Below are 15,797 nucleotides of genomic sequence, written 5' to 3'. Positions count from 1 at the left end.
TCCAGTTGTCATCCTTACATGAGGAACCTCTTCCAATGCCATCCTTGAACATTCTAGAATTTATTTTTAATAAAGATGTGATTTGTATCCAGAAAAGTTTAATGCCTGGCAATATTTTTACTATTTTTCAGACTGCCAATATTCTACCTATGTGTTACACTGACTGTGGAATGCAAAATATGCATGATTATACAGAATATTGTTATAGAGGAGATTTCATATGAAGGTTGATCTATCAATGTAGGCATTCTACAGGATTTTAAATCTTATTATATTGTTAAAGATGACATTTCATTTTGGCTTGTGCTTGGCATTCTGTTAAAAGTCAAACATTAATGAGAACTTGCAGAAAATTGTAGCCTGTTATGTTTGCAGAAGTGTGTTTTTCTGATAATGAAAGGATATTTGGAGCCCTTCGTGTAAGCTGTCTCCAAATGCCATAGCTTGTGTCTTTGTAACATTTTGTGATATTCTTCCCTACCCATCCCCTCTCTTGCCTCATTTCCACTTGACACCACTACTGACCAAATAGGGTAGGGAAAGGTTTTTGTTTTCTCTTTTTTACTTTGACCCAAACATAGACACACATGGTTTTCCTGAGTGCACCATAAAGAAATTGTGAAAGAACATTCAGATAAGAATTTCCTATGGCCTAAGGCAGTAACTTGCTTTATAAGCTATGGCTTCCTCGTGTTCAGCTTGGCTTCTGAGTTTCCTTGCCTCACTGTGACACTAGTGATTAACTTAAGGAGTTTTACACTAGTCCTCCCCCATCTAATGAGAAAATGAGAGAGAACCCATTGAAAGGGGTGACAGCTAACCGGGACAGCTTCTGAAATACGTGAGTGCATACTAGGACATGCCACTCCTAATTTTATTTTAGTTGCATCTTTAAGACTAATAGACAAGAAAAGGGACAAGAAAGAACATTGAGAAGAAGAGAGGTCAACATGAGAAAGAATAAGAGTGTCAAAGAGGGATGCAGGAGAGCAATGATCAAGGAAGTGAGCCAGCAAGTATAGGTGTGATGATGGAAAGAAGTCTATATGACTTTCTAAAACTTTAATAAAGTTTCCATGTTTGCAAATTTTGTTATTCCCTATTGTACTACATGAGTCTGTACCTGTAGATCAATTAGAACTATCATGTAGAGGGACCCAATAAATGTAAATTCTGGGCCCTCCCCAGATTGTTCATATTTAATGTCATGAGATTTTTCCTTCCAGAAGATTCTCATATTTCTGTTCCATTTGTGTCTGCTCTTACCTGTATCCAAATGGCACCTTATTTTCTGTTTTATTTCCCATGCTCATCTATTGGACCTGATCACTGGTGCAGCTTCTTCACTCCTGAAAGTTGGTTTGCCTCTGCCAGTTTGCCTTTGTCCTTTGGTGGTAGTTACTTCTGTTTGTGTTAATAACCAAGACAAAACAATGGTTATTGTTATGGATACCTTAGGTAGTCTGCATGGTGTATTTCGCAGCTTTGATTTGTTAGTGGGTAAACTCAAGTACCTTTTAATCTCTCTAAACAAACTAGACAGGGCTCTATCAGGAAAAGATGGCACATTCAAATTGAGTAATTTGAGGAATGTACTGGTTTGCAATGATGGTCTGAATTATTTATTCTTCCCCCACTTGTCCCCTCTGATATGTAAGTTTGCAGAGTTTTTCCATTATAGGCAGGATGACCTGCCAAATCTCCTTACCTCCTTCTTCTTTTGGCACTGGGCTCAACCTTGTGATTTGCTTTGGCCAAGGCAATATTAGCAGAATGGATACAAGTAGACACCTATGCACTGGGGCTTCCTTTCTTATGCCTCTTGCAACACTGTGGGAGCATGCCCAGCATAACCTCCTGAAGGTCAAGAAGCTCGGAGAACAGAGCTGAGGCTGTCTGAGATCAGCCATCAGACAGCTGTCAGACATACGTGCAACCCTGACCAAGGGTTCACTAGTTGATAGCCTAGCTGATACCTGAGATTCAAGCAATAAGTGCTTATTGTTGAATGCTACTGAAGTGTTGCAAATTTTGTTACATAGTATTGTGACTATAACGTGAGAATTTAATTTGGGGACTTTTTACAAAGGTATGTGGGTAGAGTTTAGGAAAACGAGAGTTTAGAAGTAGTAATGGCAAGGTACATTTACCATGCCTATGCCTGAAGGGGCAAGGGGAAAAAGTGGTTACTAGAACTTAGAAAAAGAGAAATGTACATGGAGACCAGAGCTGTGAATTTGAAGTAAGAGAGGCAGGCAGCCTGTGATTACATTGCAGGGAGTTGGGGGAATAAATACCCTGATCTCACTCTCTCCACTGGACCCAGTGATAAATTGTTAGGGGAATGGGAGCCAAGACTGCATAAATATCCATTCTGGGCAGTGGTGGTGTTTCAGTGACTGAGCTTAGCAGCAGATCAGAACCAGGTTCTAATAAGCCTCAGAAAGCCTGAGTATTTTCGTTTTCTTAGTGCATAGTCGACCTAGTAAAATGGCCACAGATATGTGTCTGGGAAGGACTGGGAAACACTCCTCCTTGTCTTGTATGGACCTTCCCCAAGGGTCCAAGCCTCTCCCTCAATCAAGGCAGCGCCTCTGAGTTTGTGAATTTGATTGCCCTGGTTGGATAAAAGACCATCAATCCCTACTCTGGTGATTTAAATTTCTGATGATCATATCCAGAATATTTCTGCCAACACATGTACAGATATACCTTAATTTACAGTTCATCTGCTTCATATCTAGGGATTCCATGATCAATTTACCATATCCACAAATCCCTCTGGGCCAAAAGAGTCTGGCCCCATTTTTCCCAGAGGCTTATTGTTTAATTGCATGCACCTTATTGCTTATGGCTAATGCAAATGCCTTGTCTCTACCCCTCTGGGATCCCATTATTTCCACTGAAATCAGGAAGACAAATTTTAATGCAGCATCATTATCTCTGGCCAATAACAGTTTTTCAGCCTCTTGGTGTTGTTCTCATCAATGCCTTGGTAAAGGAAGCATTCTCTGGGCAGCCCGTGGATTATGGTTAGAAGTGGTGAGCAAATTACTTATAACAGATTCGCTCCAATCTCTCCTTTACCATAAGAGCTTCTTCCTCTCTAGTACTCAAAATGTTCCAGCATTTTGACCTCAGTGATGCAGAGCAGGGGTCAGCAAACTTTTTCAGTAAAAGGCTAGACAGTGAATATCTTAGGCTATGAGGACCATATAGTCTCTGTCTCAGCTGCTCAGCTCTGTCATTTTAGTTCAAAAGTAATCTCAGATAATATGCAAATAAATGAATTTAGTTTCATTCGTATGAAGCTTTCACAATTTAGTTTCATTCGTATGAAGCTTTCACAAATACAGATGGTGAACAGGATTTGGCTCATGGGCCATGGTTTGCTGACCTCTGACATAGATAATTTTGAGATTCAGCTTCAATTGACCAACTTATCAGACTGTTAACACCACTGCCATGTTTATGACCTAGTACATTTTTCTTTAATCCTGGGTGAACAGACTCTTGACAATTAATTCAGCTGTGTCAAACCTTATGCCTCATTCTTCCTGATGTGATACTCAGAATCTACATCCATTCATGCTTCCCTGCCCTGCCGTACACGTTGCATCTCTTTCAGTGTGTAGACTCTATCCTTTGGAGCTGTTCTTGTGTTAGTCTATCTGGATTATGTAAGGGCTCTACCTCTTGTTAGGGTACAGAGTCCATGAGAGAATTTGGAGTGAATCATGAGAATAGGCATTAGTTTGTGAGGGGGCAACTATTGCTGGCCAGTCATTGAAAACCTTTTAATCAGGAATCAGCTAGGTTCCTCTGTTTCTGTTTCACCATCTTTTCTCTCTCTCCCTCTCTCAGTATATATATTTGTATTTATATGGACTTATTTTCCTTATGTGTGTTTAAACTTTTTTTCTTCAACCATTTGTAAGTTGAGACTTTGTACCTTTTTATCCCTCAATAATTCAGCATGTATTCCTAAAAAAGAACATTATCTTTATTGTCAAGATCAGGAAACTTAATATTGATACAATGTTATTGTATCAATAATAGCAATAGCAATTAATATCAATTACAGCTAATCTACTGGCTATTCAGATTTCATCAGTCTTCCTATCCAGTGTCTGTTATGGCTTTTCCCTGGTTCAGGATCTATTCTAGGAGCATGGAAGTTCTTACGTCTCTTTAGTTTCAATCTATCTAGAACAGTTCCTCAGCCTGCATTTTTCTTGACTTTGATGATTTTATTATTATTTTGTAGAATAATTGAGTTAACCAAATTATTTTGTAGAATGACATTTAATTGGGGTTATCTGATGTTTTCTAATTTTTTTTTTGTATTTAGCTATTTTTGGCAAGAAAACAACTGAAGAGGTGCCATCTACTTCTTAGGCCATTGTACCCAGAGCCGCATGATATCAGATTGTTCTAATACTGGTGATGTCAGGATTCTCCACTGTAAATCTACTGTTTTTGTAATTAATCAATATCTATAAAAAGATATTATGTGAATACATAAAAATATTGTTTCATAGCAAGATTTTACTTCCAGTTTTAGCATCCACTGATGATTTTTACAGTCCATCTTTCTTTCTGCATTTATTAGTTGTCATTATACTATAAGGGAGAGATTCTCCTTTTATTTATTTACTCATATCAGAATGAACTCATGTATTATTTTACTCAGTGGATTATAATCCATTACCATCATTAGTTTGCTGCTCAGATTGTCCTAGATTTGGCCAATGGGCCTTTCTTTAGGCTGGCTCCTGTGACTTTTTGATGTGGTCCTTTGATTCTGTCCACATTTCCTGACTTTCTGGATAAACAAGATGTTCCAGGCTCATCTTGTACTTTCCCTGAAGCAGCCCTGAAATCAACCATTTCTGCAAAGGATCTCTGGATCGTTTTAGTAAGAAATGGCATTTAGAAAGCAAAAACTTGGCATGAGATTTCTCATTGCTACTATGAGTCATTGTTTTTAGGCCTTCTCAGTAGGCAGAGACAGGGTAAATGTGTGTATAAATCTGTGAGGTCTTTAATATCTTAGACACAGATCAGTTATAGCAAATCCTTCTCTATTCTGAGGATAACCCTTAAGATGGTGGTCCTGGAGACTCAGGTAACTTTTAGGAGTGCTAGTTCTTGGATACTTTATAGTTCTTGGAAGATCCCTTATTAATCATGTAGACACACAAAGTTTATTTGACTTAACTTAAATAACCAACAAATATTAATTGAGAAATTACTATGTCCTTCTCTCCCAGATTTAGTATTATTTAAAAAAAAATCACCTAGTGATTTCAGAATGCACAAAGATGTACTGTAGGAAACACATTCACATAATTCCAAGAATATGGTTGAAGTTACCAGAGTAAATAATTTATACCGTATCTTTGAAGAAAGCTCTGAAGCATAATATGAGATATAAAAGTTTGCCTTAAAAAGAATTTGTTAAAATTATTTCTGCTTCTAGTTTTAGTTCTTGATTTAAAAAACAACGCACTATAACATTTTGTTTTCTAATTATATAACTATATAAAAATTAATTCTTCCAGTGGACATTTGAGTTGTTTCTGTTTTTTTTTTATTGTGAACAATATTACTATGAATATTGGTTTATATATTTTCTGGAGTTTCTCTAAGAATTATGAATACATTACAAATACTTTAATGCCAAGTTGTGGTCTAAGATTCATGTTTCAATTTACATCTTTACTAGAAATATAAGTATAAGAATCCTCATTGCTAGTCTTACCATTTCTTATCAAACTTATTAAAAAATTTTTTTGCCAATATGACAGTTGTGCAGTGTTATTTCTTAGTGACTTTAGTTTATATTTCTTGCAGAGATGTTTTCATTTTTTCTGCCTGGAGTCTTTGGGTTACTCTTGATAGGGGGCCACCTGAACCCCTTTGTACAGCCAAGTGGGACTGTAGTTCAGCTCTTCCACCTTGAGGAGACTAAAATAGGTTCCTGACCCTTTGCTATTACCAATTTACATTGGCTCCAACATAATATTGGCATTGTGTTTTCTTGTTGCTGACATTTCTAACCTTATTTTACTGTTTTCCAATAGATTTTTCTTTCTTTCTTGTACCCAGCAGTGAATTATAGTATTTTATCTGGGACCTAGTTGTATTAATACCATAGTAGAAGAGAGCTCAGAGAATCTCTCCCTTTTAGGTCCAGAAGCTGAAGTCAATGATGTACGTACTGTTTTTTTTTTTTTTAAAGCAATATCCATAAAGGTCACAAAACATTCCTTTCTCCAAGCCTAAACTTTCATAATCTGTTTTGAATTTCATCCCTCTTCCAACTCAGAGCTGCATCTACTCACATTGAATGCCAGGAGAGTAGAGTAAATATTGTCAAGATTGAGAAAGGAAATTTGCTTATTTTAACCTTTGCTATTTGCTCAAAAGCTTCTTGTGTCTTGCAATCCTTGGCATTCAAGATTGAAAGATTCAGGCTTTCCCAGTCACCAGTTTAATTATTCTTCCCTCAAGGCCAACAGTTAAAAGCCCTGAATCACATGATTCCAAAACAGCAGGAAGTAGAGATAATTGGAGTGGGGAATGGAGTGAGCCCTGTTTATTGTGTAATGAAATTCAGGCTGGGGTATACCCTGGTGCACACTAGGGGACTCTAGAATATTTTTCCATTTCTGGTTAAGCCATGTTCACAAATGGAGCCCCAACAGATTCTTTCGGCCTCATGTTCTAACCCTAACCCCACGCACTCAGTGCTGTTAACCACATGGAATGCTTTATACTTCACCTGATACAGAAGACATTTTCCACCTGTTTTGCTGGTGCTGTGCCCTTTGCATGGACTGCTCGCCTGCTCTTCTCTTCCTGGTAAATGCTAAACCTTTCTGGTTCAAGTTAGATTTTCTCCTTTTTGATCTTTTTCTTGCTTCCATGGCACTTTTTAAAAATACATTGAATTATGTCCCCCTGGCTTGAAAGTACATTTCAAAGCCTGGGAATGTGACTCCCCAGAGCCTTACGCAGAACTGAGTATGAAATAACTGTTAATAGTTGATAGGTGTTAAACGAATAGCTGAAAAAATGAAGAAATAAGTGGCCAGATTATTGCATTTTTGTAGGGGATTTTGAGGCCAGATTGAAGCCCTCCAGAATGATCAGAAGAGTGAGAACTATCCTTAAAATCTGCTTAATGAAACCTATGGAATGAAGAAAAGAAGCTTCTCTGGTTCTTCACAAGCCGTAAGTGCAATTGGACAGTGTCATTCTTTTGCACCATGGAAAGTGAATGGATGGGAACTAAGTGTGTGGCTGCTTCAATTTGGTGTGTAGGTGGACACTCAGCAAGTTCTCGAGGCTCTGCCAGGGTACTCTCCCAGGAAACATCAACAACACCTAAGAGTGTGGAGCATGTTACAGATAGAGCTTCAGGACCTCATGTTCCCTGCTGGTGGATGAGAAGAGTGACCTGCAACTCTTCTAACCTGTTTCTGGTAAGGTCTTGGCCTTTACATTCTAACATTTTTCTTTGAGTTAGCTCTGACTCATTTCAGAAGCAGACTGATGACCACTTTGTGTCTGAGATGCTGGCGAACATGTTTTAGACATTAGGGTGTCATCAACTTTCCATCAAATTTCTGTGACCCAGAACCTCTATGCCCCTTTCATATGCTCACAATAGAGCTTTCCCCACTCCTCTTTCAGCAATTCTTTGAGTGACGCCATCTTTTTTTTTTTTTCTCCAGAGTCTCGCTCTGTCACCAGGCTGGAGTGGACTGGCATGATCTCGGCTCACCGCAACCTCAGCCTCCCAGGTTCAAGAAATTCTCCTGCCTCAGCCTCCTGAGTAGCTGGGATTACAGGGCCTCATCACCATGCCCAGCTAATTTTTTTGTATTTTTAGTAGAGATGGGGTTTCACCATGTTTGCTAGGCTGACCTCAGGTGATCCACTCTCCTTAGCCTCTCAAAATGCTGGGATTACAGATGTGAGCCACCGCACCTGGCTGTGTGATGCCATCTTAACCCTGTGGGGCGAAAAAACTGGGGTCTGGGAATAAGTCCTAGAGGTGTGACCCAGCTTCTTGTTCCTCTCACTGCTAGGCTTCTTCTGAGTCTTTTGATAATAAGGAGAAAGATATGGAGCAGAAATGATTAAATGATTAGAACTCGCCTTGGCTTCCAGACACTGAAAAGCTGCTTTTGACTTCTCCATGTGTAAACTACCTGCATGCCTGTGCTGGATAAGCCTTTGTATGGAAATTGATAACTGAGTTCCTCATCAAAGATTTTTTTCTTGCTAGTTTGACATGTTCTTAGCTGTAGTCTTAAATGTTCTCATGATATTATTCATTTTCTAAAACAAAGTTTTCCTTCCATGAACCAAACAGGAAGAATCCTTTTCATTCTTCGGTCTCAATGGCCCAAAATTCAGCTGAAATTCAACCACTTAAAAAGTGCTAACATTGGGGCTGGGCACGGTGGCTCACTCCTTGTAATCCCAGCGCTTTGGGAGGCCGAGGCGGGCGGATCACAAGGTCAGGAGATCCAGACCATCCTGGCTAACACGGTGAAACCCCGTCTCTACTAAAAATACAAAAAATTAGCCGGGCATGGTGGCGGGCACCTGTAGTCCCAGCTACTTGGGAGGCTGAGGCAGGAGAATGGCGTGAACCTGGAGGCAGAGCTTGCAGTGAGCCAAAATTGAGCTACTGCACTCCAACCTGGACGACAGAGCTAGACTCCATCTCAAAAAAAAAAAAAAAAAAAAGTGCTAACATTGGGATGGATTCATTCCAATTAGGAGGTGATAGTCTAGTGATCAATGTAATCAACAAATATTTACTAATAATCTCCCTCCTTCCCTCTTTCTCTCCATTATTTCCTTCATTCCTTTATTTCTTCCTTCTCTTATTTTCACAAATGTTTATTGAACACCAAGTGAATAATGCAAGCTTTCATGTTATAGACAACTGTTAATCTAATGGTGAGGTGATTGAAAAGTACTTTCTGGGATGGGTCACTCCATTCTACTGCAAATAGACTGTAATTCCCTAGGTTTTAAGTGTTTCAGTGTTTTAAATTTGTAGGGCTCTATTAATATTGCTTAGCATTGAGTGACCTAGCATAGAAAATCCCTTCTTTCAGCTATCTTGATTTCAGACTTGATCGTTCATCTCTCAGAATAGTTCTTCACTGGTGTTCTGTTGGGTACCCTGAATAAAGACTGCAGGTTGTACGCTTCATCGTGTGTTTTTGTCTAGACCTGTGTTTCTCAAGGTCATCAGTCACATGAAAGTCTTATTAAATCACAGATTTGGGGACCTTACTACTCTGAATCACTAGGTATTAAATTTGGTTCAAGAATTTTCATTTCGAACATTCTGAAGTGATGCTGATGTTGCTCATTGTGGGAAAATGTTTTGAAAACCACTGGCTTACAACATTGTGACCAACTTAGTCCGTCCTCTGCAGCTGATGATGTGGTGTGTTGGGACACAGGCCATGCTACTGCAACTAAGGGACTCCCAATACACAAATTGAATCAAGAGAGAAGTTTATTTATTTCTAAAGTAACTGCCCAGTGGAAAGTAGTTCATTGTTAACAGGAAAGCTCTAATTTTCTCAATCTGTGGTTTCCATCGTTGTCCCAATCATCTCCACTTCTAAGGAAATGATAAGGTGTATGGAGAAGGTACAGGGCAGGCAGCATTGGCTCTTAGGAGATACCTGGATGTTGCATATATCATTTCAATTCCTACCTCATTAACCACACTGTCACTAGCTACACCTGGCTTCAAGGAGGCTGGATCTAGGTGGTCACAGGCCAACCAGAAATGTTGTGGATCTTATTACTAAAAGGAAGAAAGGGAGAATATATCTGGGTAATAACTTGTTGTTGCGGACTCAACAGATATCCAGCAGGTAATATCTATAAGGGCAAATGATATGAGATAATGACATGGAACCCACAAACCTTGTATGCTGGGTGGAGTTGGTTTCTGGATTGAATTTGTAAGTTGGTTTAGGATTAATTTGGTGTAGGATTTTGACGTGAGTATTAGTTAACCTGGGGTGCACTCATTAATCAGAGAGAAATTATGCAGTAAATGCTATTCTTTTATTATTAAAACTTATAGTGACACTCAAAATTTATTTTTCTTAATATGTGCTGTTGGCCAGTGGTATGGTTTGGATTTGTGTCCTCACCCAGTTCTCATGTCAAATTGTAATCCATGTTGTTGGAGAAAGGCCCTGGTAGGAGGTGAGTGGATCATGGGAGCATGTTTCTCCTTCACTGTTCTCATGATAGTGAGTGAGTTCTCATGAGATTGCATTGTTCAAAAGTGTATAGCACCTTCCCCTTCTCTCTTCCTCCTGCTCTGGCCATGGAAGATGTACCTGCTTTCCCGTTGCCTGCTGCCATGACTGTAAGTTTCCTCAGGTCTCCACAGCCATGCTTTCTGTAAATCCTGCAGAACTGTGAGCCAACTAACCTCTATTCTTTATAAATTACCCAGTCTCAGGTATTTCTTGATAGCAGTGGAAGAACAGACTAATACAGCCAGTCATTATTTATTTTTGTTAATTTATCTTATATCAATAACAGCCTTTTCAGTTAAGATCTGCACTGATGAAAAGACAAAAAGTCTGGAGAGGTTATTGGTATTAGAAAAGTGTATTTTACTTCATTCAACATGGGTAACATTTTCAAGCTCTGAAAAGGACTTTTCTATGTACTTAAAAAGGTCTTAAGGCCTCATATTTCTCCTCTAATCAAGTAGCAGGGAAATGTATTTACTTCTATTCATGAACACCTAAATGCAATTGTTGGTAATTCACAATAATTTGATAAGAATTTGAAATGAAGGCAGTATTAAAACTACAATGTGCACAATAATAAAAAGTGTAATGGTGGTTTTGACATTACCATTTCTGTCTGATATTAGGATTGGTGCCAAAAAGAAATTATTTTGACACTTGAAATATTACAAGAATGATGAATTATATCTACTTGACATTATCATTTATGATGATGCTTATTTCCCTTAATTTTAATTCTGAAGGGTGAGATAAAAGGTTCGTCTTTTTTGGATGATGAAAACATATTTTTAATCTAATTTCCCTAAGCCAAATAGAATGAATATTTGAGAAGTTACGTGGAAAAGACAGCAGTATTTTTAGATTACTTTATAATGTACACACTGCTACCTTATTTGCTTTTCATGTAGTATCTGGGCATATCATTATTTTTTCCATTTTACAGGGGAATGAAGTGAGATTTAGAGATATTAAGTACAATAATTCATTCAATAGCAAACATTCACTTGGTAGAAAAATCAGGGATTTGTCTCCAAATCTTGTGTACTTTCTATACCAATCTGCTTCTCATTATAATTAACAAATAATCATGATAATTTATACTTAAACATACACTCTATTATCTGTCAAATTACTCAACTTATCACCTTAGTTTCTAGTACATATTTCCAAAAAGAGAGTATGGCATGCCTTTCTTCTAAGATTAAGCTTCCTATAACTGTTATTAAATGTGTTCATGTTTATGATCCATGTTGAATGCTGTTCATTGTGTCTCCAGATTTGAGCTCTGGGCAAAGATTAATATGCTCAAGATTTATAGATAGATCCAGGCTCCTGCTAGAGGGTTATTTCTCAAGTTCTGGCATCTCTGTTGACTTAAGGACCAGTCAACATGAGAAAATGGAGCCCACTAATTTTGGTAAGTTAAAAACATTTCTTTACAATCAACATTTTAAAATTAAAAATTAAACCAATTAAATATAAAGCATAGACTTTCTAAATTTATAGTCTTTTTTTCATCTCAGTGAGATCACATTGCTTTAACCTTTCCCTGGAATAACGATATCTGGTTCAGTGATGGATATTTTGAGCTGCTGATTAGGATTCACATCTTTTTTTTTTTTTCTTTGTTTCTTTAAAATCTCTAATTTGCAGGGGTTTAGGGAATATGTCAAAAGTTCTAGATATTCAGATCAATATATATCTAGTGATTTTGCAGATTTTTTTTAACTGGAGACAGCATTAATTGCTCCATTAGATACGGTTATAAGCAGACCACACTCAGAAGTAGGGAAATTAAGTAAATGTTTTACTTTGGGAGGTGAGGTTGATGGGCCTCTAAATTTACTTTGCAGTTTCATTTAACTCTGTTCTGTATCAGAATTTACACGCGATAATAAAATGTTTTATAACATGTAGCATGTAAAACATGTTGTCAATTTCTGTTTCTTGGTGTGAAGAAAATTATCGAACATTATAAAAGTTAAACCCTTAGCGATAAACCATTTATATCACAATTTGTTTCTCTTAAGAAACCCTGATATCTTGTCTTTAACATGTGGCAATGTAGTCTCTTGTCCTTGCTGACCATTTCTTTACATAGTATGCTGAAAATAAAGTTCTCAGAGTCTCCCTGTTTCGGACATTGGTTACATTTTGCCTACCTAGCCCCTTTAGCACTTCAGTTTGATGAATGAAATGCAATCTGGTGGGATTCTTTATCAGGTCCCCGTCTTCTACAATATAAGGTGAGATATTTTAATCTTGTGTAGAGGAAAAAAGAGAGTTAAACAGCTGGCCTTCTGTCTCATCCCAGTGGCAGGCTTTCACCAGCCTGGTCCTGATTTGCCACAAATGCTGGACTTCTGATTCTTAGCCTCGGGAGCTGATTTCATTCCTTCCCATTCCCAAAGGTCCTTCTGTAGCCTGCCATCAATTCTGTAAGCTTTTTTTTTTTTTTTTTTTTTTTTTTTTTACCATTTTAATAAGTTTACTTTTACCTAAGTCAGTCAGAAATTGGTTTGCTTGTTTGTAACTAAAGAACTTTAACCTAATTATATTCAAAATGAGTGCTATTTTCTGCAACACTGAGTCAACCACATTTTTAAAATGAATACATCAGGATATTTCACTGATTTTTTGGTGCAAAAGCTTAGTAACACCCTTTCTTGCTGCATCGCTAATGATTGTTATTTAAGTGCTAACCCCAACACACCCTTTCTAGACTGTGTCATCCCTCAAAGAAAATTGTAGCTAATATTTTTAAAAAGGTCTTTTGTCCTTTAGTATGAAATCTTAGAGTTAATGTGATAAGAAATCATTACTTTTTCCTCTTAGATAATTAAATTGTCTAACTTTTAATTGTTGAAATTTAATTAAAAATTTTTTTGATTGTAATAGATTTTTTAAACTTACCATATTATAAGAACTGATTTATAAAATACATCAGTGGTTTCATCCAAATGCAAGATAATATACATCTATGTTTGTAACTCCACATTTTGTGCCACTGATACTAGGTGATATCCAATAAGTTCATTTCATAAAAGGAATTTTGCCAATAATGTAGGTTCTGTTTTCTTTTTAGCACAATATTTTTTATTAACTTTAGAGACTTGTTATGAGCAGTAAGCTTTCTCTATTTTCACTAGATGATGTGCAATATGAATAATGCTCCTATAGTTTTGTCTCTTCTCCATCTTTAGTAATATAACCAATTTTTTTTCCGTCAGTAATATCATATTGTAATATCTCTGGAAAAACACAACTGGTTTACGAAAGAGACCATGTGATTTATTTGAAAATGAAGCAGAAGTCTTTACAATGTTTTATTGAAACTGCCATGGGGACCAGAAGTGAATGGATCACAGGTCCAATAAAATTCACTATCGAGGCTTATATAAATAACCATAGCTGAAGATGCAATTGTCCCAGCCTATTCTGTATATTCATGTTCATCTTGTACATTTATGATATTATCTAAGCTGTAATATTTAGGTTAATGTTTTCTTTATTACTATTATGCTTTAATAAGTCAACTCTAAACTATAATTTCTGCTTTCATGGTTTAGCAATTTGACATTAGCAATAGAAATGATAAACTGCAGTAGAAACAACAAAAATTCAAAAATAAAAGATGTAAGTAATAAGGACACAGTTGATGTGAATACATGTTTGTTTAAATGAACTACAGCCTGTTAACTGGATGTTAGCTATGATTAATAATCAGCAGAATACTCCTAATATATATGCATACTTTAAGGATAGAGTGATTTCCAAGAAAGTAAAAGAATTGTCTTTGAATTAATAATGTACATACATATATGTGTGTGTGTATATGTATGTGTATGTGTGTGTATATATATGTATGTGTATATATATGTATGTATATATATGTGTGTGCATGTGTGTATGTATATATATATATATATATATATGTTATTGGTTTGGCTTCTCTGGAAAACCCTAATACACCAAGGTCTTTGGTTTCTTCCTGTTATGACTCTGCCTTTCTAAGATCTATTTTAAAAATACCCAAAGCTATAGCTTGATGGGCAGAGGTACACTAAGGTTACACCACATTTTTAACAGAGTAGGTTTCTGACATTATAAAGCCACTGAAGCCATGGTTGCGAGTACACCCCACAAAGACATAGAAAGTCAGAACAATTTGGCATATCCAGGCCATTTATTCCATCAAACTGCATCATATTTGACCAGCAACCTGGTCAATATAATCTGCTGTTGAGATCACCATCACAAATAACTATGTCAGTGGAAGTAACACACAAAAAAATTTGAATTTATGTGGATTGCAATTTTTACAGTTATATGGTTAAAAGGACTCATGAGACTCTTCATGCATACTCAATGATATGGTTTCACTCTGTGTTCCCACTTAAATCTCACCTCTAATTGAAATCCCCATAATCCCCACATGTCTAGGGTGGGACCAGGTTGAGGTAATTGGATCATGAGGGTGGTTTCCCCCATGCTGTTCTTGTGATAGTAAGTGAATTCTCATGAGATCTGATGGTTTTATAAGCATCTGGCATTTCTCCTGCTTGCACTCACTCTGTTCTGCCACACTGTGAAGAAGGTGCGTATTTCTCCTTTGCCTCCCACCATGATTGTAAGTTTTCTGAGGCCTCCCCAGAAATGCAGAACTGTGAGTCAACTAAACCTATTTCCTTTATAAATTATCCAGTCTCATGTATTTCTTCACAGCAGTGTGAGAACAGACTAATAAAGAGAAAGGATATGGTACAGCAAGAGAAAGAAGATACAAAACCAGAGAGTCACAAAGCTTTCTGGCATAGCTCCCAGGTTCCTTTCTTAGTCACATAGGACTTACTCTGTCTTTGGATTTTGAGCCACCAATATATACGCAAGTTGCCTTGATCTCTGAGAAACCAAAGTTCCCATGTAAGATGTCTTTTAAACCTCTCTGGCCACATAGCCCAAACAAGGCTTCATGACCAAGCTCAAAAACAGAAACTAAGAGAACAAATAGAAACTAGGTACAAACTGTACTTTATCTATAAACAATGCTAATAAACTGGCACAGGTTGTTCCTGTCTGTCTTGGATTCTAGCTCAGGACTACTTTCATGGCTACTTAGTACATTTCATTCAAGTTTTGCCAATGATCAGCCCTGATATGGTTTGGCTTTGTGTCCCAACCCAAATCTCATCTCAAATTGTAATCCCCATGTGATGAGGGGGGAACCTGGTGGGAGGTGATTGAATCATGAGGGCAGTTTCTCTAATGCTGTTCTTGTGATAGTGAGTGAGTTCTCATGAGAGCTGTTGGTTTTAAAGTGTGGCGCTTCTTCGCTCTCTCTGTCTCCTGCCACCATGTAAGATCATGCCTTGATTCCTCTTTCCTTCCACCATGATGTGAAGCCTCTCCAGCCATGTGGAACTGTGAGTCAATTAAACCGCTTTTGTTTATATAATAAATTACCCAGTCTCAGGTAGT

Source organism: Nomascus leucogenys, chromosome 7b (assembly GCF_006542625.1).
Source record: "Nomascus leucogenys isolate Asia chromosome 7b, Asia_NLE_v1, whole genome shotgun sequence".
NCBI lineage: Eukaryota > Metazoa > Chordata > Mammalia > Primates > Hylobatidae > Nomascus > Nomascus leucogenys.
This window is presented reverse-complemented; position numbering follows the sequence as displayed.